Source organism: Neoarius graeffei, chromosome 19 (genome assembly GCF_027579695.1).
Source record: "Neoarius graeffei isolate fNeoGra1 chromosome 19, fNeoGra1.pri, whole genome shotgun sequence".
Lineage (NCBI taxonomy): Eukaryota > Metazoa > Chordata > Actinopteri > Siluriformes > Ariidae > Neoarius > Neoarius graeffei.
Window position 1 is genome coordinate 7,934,891 of NC_083587.1, and position 3,814 is coordinate 7,938,704.

The 3,814-nt window shown below is 44.7% G+C and overlaps 1 non-coding gene across 1 annotated transcript; it reads left to right on the forward strand.

Annotated features, from left to right (window-relative positions):
* Window positions 1-415: 415 nt before the first annotated feature.
* On the forward strand, window positions 416-503 carry trnay-aua (transfer RNA tyrosine (anticodon AUA)). Its single transcript is given in 2 exon segments — window positions 416-452; window positions 468-503. It is a non-coding gene; the product is annotated as a tRNA-Tyr (tRNA).
* The last annotated feature ends 3,311 nt before the right edge of the window (window positions 504-3,814 follow it).

The window sequence follows — 3,814 nt, forward strand, 5'->3', positions numbered from 1 at the left end:
TGCCCTGTTATTTTTCAATCTGTTGATGGCTGCTGTTATCGCTTCCTTTGTTGGTGGGTCACAGTTGATGTCAAAAGTATCTCCAAAGGATTCATTGATGGTAGTTGTTTCCGTTGGCTCCGGTCTATTTAGTTCTTGCATAAAGTGTTCTGCCCATCTTTTCAGTTGTTCTTCCTCTTGCATAATTTTCACAACATTTTTGTCCTTCACTGGTTTACAGTCCATAGTAAATCTTCCAGATAGTTCTCTTGTAATCCTATAAACTTCACTCAATTTGCCCCGATTTGCTGCCCTCTCTGCCTCTGTTGACAATTGATCATAATAAGCTCTCTTGTCCTGCCGTAGTCTCCTTTTTGTCTCTTTGTTGGTTTCAATATATTGACGGCTCACTCACCAGAAACACACTGCAGGGTATCCTTTGATAGCTCAGTTGGAAAAGTGGAGGACTATAGTTGCTTACGATGGCCATCCTTAGGTTGCTGGTTTGAATCCAGCTCAAAGGAAGCATTTGTTCTGACAGAGCGTCTGATGTTATTTTAGTAATAATGTCAGGGGGAAGCACCCCCAAGCCAAGACTTTTCCCTGACCGGGAATCAAACCCAGGCCGTTGTGGTGAGAGCGCCAAATCCTAGCCACTGGACCACCAGAGAGAGCCCAGTGGTGAATGGGAATGGCCACAGGACCTCTGAGGACCACCCATTGCTGGGTGTCATCCCTTTGAGGCTCTCTGTACTGTCTGGGCAAAGTACCTCTGCGGTCCTCGAGTGGCTTGGGGCAGTACCTTTGTGAACCTGTCATCAAGTCTGTGTCCGGTACTTTACAAGCTTCTCGTGGCCGGGCGCAGTTCCTCCGAGGCCCTCCGGTGGATGTCCCTCTGGTTCTTCTCATGGCTGAGTGCAGTACTTTTGGCTGGGCACAGCACTGTACCTTTGGGGCATCTGCAAAAATAATGCAAATTTTAAGTTACATCTTCACAAATTATTCTCTGGGATAGGGTTCTGTCGTTTGTACAAATTTGACTAACCTTGACATTTTGCCCAATGTTATTTGCAGTTTTACTGGCAGGTTGCTCCTTTTGATGCCAGCTTATTGTGCTGATACTACAATGAGCAAACAAATGTGAATTTAATGATATTTATTCACCAAGGCAGTTAACTCTTGCTAAGTTGCATAACAGTTTACTACTGATTGTATGTCCTCATCGAACCCTCAAATTTGACTTTTATTTACTCAAATTCACTCTTGACTGTATGTCTGTAACTAACGCTCAAAGAACCCAACCGGAACATTGTCATCAGGTTTTCCAAAGTTTTCTTGTATTGCAATAGTAAGGGGAACTTTAATACAACCAAAAGGGAATGTTCTCCAAAAGCTCTCCCGAGGTTCCCACTTTACAAACGTTAGGAGAAAGTTAGGAGAAAGATCCATCAACCAAAACATGCAAACAAAAACTGCCATTATACATACATGTAGAAATAGTTAAGGTGGGTGGAGCACAGAAGCACGGCAGGCCAGAAATGAGTTTGCAAAAACCCTTTTATTTTAGCTTTTAAGCTGTACGTTTATTCTCACACACACACACACACACACACACACACACACACACACACACACACAAGTGTTCTGGTTGGGGGAGAGCCCCCTTCCTCTGCTCTCCCTCTCCTCTTATAGGGCACAGTCACTGGGAAAGACACACAAACACAGGTTAATTCCCGTCAGGTGCAGTGATTCGGCCACTTACATACCTTCCCTGACTCCACCCTCCATTCACAGACTGATGCTTTACCATTTTTTCTTCAGTATGGTGCTCCACTGGAGCGTCGCTATTTTTGTGTGTGCGTGTGTGTGTGTATGTGTGTGTCTGTTTGTCAGAGAGAGAGAGAGAGAGAGAAAGGGTGTGTGTGTGAAAGAGAGTGTGCTCATAGATGTTGCGTATGCATGTGAGTGCATACTTGTGAGAGTGTATGTGTGTATGCATAAATATGCATATGACTGTGTGTGTATGAGTGTGCAGAGAATTGTATATGTTATATCATCAGACTCATGATGCTTTTTTCTCTATATATGTTACCTTTGGGCGATATTATTCGTAAACATTGTATTAGTTTCCACTGTTATGCTGATGACACACAGTTGTATGTCTCTGCAAAACCTGATGAGAGACACCAGCTTAATAAAATTGAGGAATGTGTTGGGGACATTAGACACTGGATGCTTGTAAATTTCCTTCTGCTTAACTCTGACAAGACTGAAGTACTTGTGCTAGGACCACATAAAGCTAGAAGTAAGTTTTCTGATTACACAGTAACTCTGGATGGCCTTTCTGTTTCTTCACGTGCAGCAGTAAAAGACCTCGGAGTGATTATTGACCCCAGTCTTTCATTCGAAACTCACATTGATAACATCACCTGGATAGCTTTCTTTCATCTCAGAAATATTGCAAAGATAAGAAATTTAATGTCATTGCATGATGCAGAAAAACTAGTCCATGCTTTCGTTACCTCCAGGTTGGATTATTGTAATGCCTTACTGTCTGGATGTTCCAATAAGTGCATAAACAAGCTCCAGTTAGTTCAAAATGCCGCAGCAAGAGTCCTTACTAGAACTAGAAAATATGACCACATCACGCCTGTCTTATCCACACTGCATTGGCTCCCAATCAAATTTCGTATTGATTATAAAATACTACTATTGACCTTTAAAGCACTAAATGGTCTCGCACCACAGTACCTGAGTGAACTTCTGCTCCTCTATGACCCGCCACGCCTACTTAGATCAAAAGGTGCAGGCTATCTGCTGGTACCTCGTATAGTGAAGGCTACATCAGGGGGCAGAGCCTTTTCTTACAAAGCCCCACTGTTATGGAACAGCCTTCCAAGTAATGTTCGGGAATCAGACATAGTCTCAGCATTTAAGTCTAGGCTGAAAACATATCTGTTTAGTCAAGCCTTTTGTTAATGGTGTTTATGAGGTAAAGGAGTAGATCTGGAGGGTCCTCAGACATAGAGTGTTTTGGTAAACTGGGATGTATGGATGCTGTCAGTCCCCACTCGCTTGCTCACTCGAGTTTGTTGACGGTGCAGTGGCTGGCTGCTTTATGTCCCGGGGCTCCCTCATGCCTGTGTTACCTTCTGGCTCTCTCCTTTTAGTTATGCTGTCATAGTTAGTTGCCGGAGTCCCTGCTTGTACTCGGTGCAATATGTATACTGTTCCTACTTATTCAGGTGACATTGGGCATACCTAACCACCTGTGTTTTCTTTCTCTTCCCCCCCCCCACACCCCAAATCTGTCCCTCTGAGTTACATGGAGTCAACAGGTAATCTTTTGGTGGAGACGGTGGGGACCTCGACTGGCTATCGTAGCCTGCAGGGAATCGGCCGTCAGACGTTCTGTCGCATGTCCCAGACCCGGTGAAATGTAACTGAATTGTCTTGGCCAGGCCTAAGGGTCCCATCTGCATCTCATCATTGCTGAGGAGTGTGCTCCCATCACCCAATCAAGCATCCAGCCAGAGCAGGTCATGATATATTTTTTACCATATTAACATGCCATTGTGCGTCATGCCTGATGTAAAGACTCTCGTCTCTGCGAGCCTACCACACAGATCTAATACTTGTCATTTTTAGGGCATACCTAACAACGTGTTTTCTTTCTCTCCCCCCCCATCTGTCCCTCTGAGTTACATGTTGATCCTGGGATTGAGATGCTGGCCTCTTCTGCCCCTCGGACCTGCTTGATCCATCCTGGTGCCCTGTGTCTGGTCGGAGTTTTATCGCCCCACTCCTGTGAAGGACGGCCCCATGAGGACAGTTG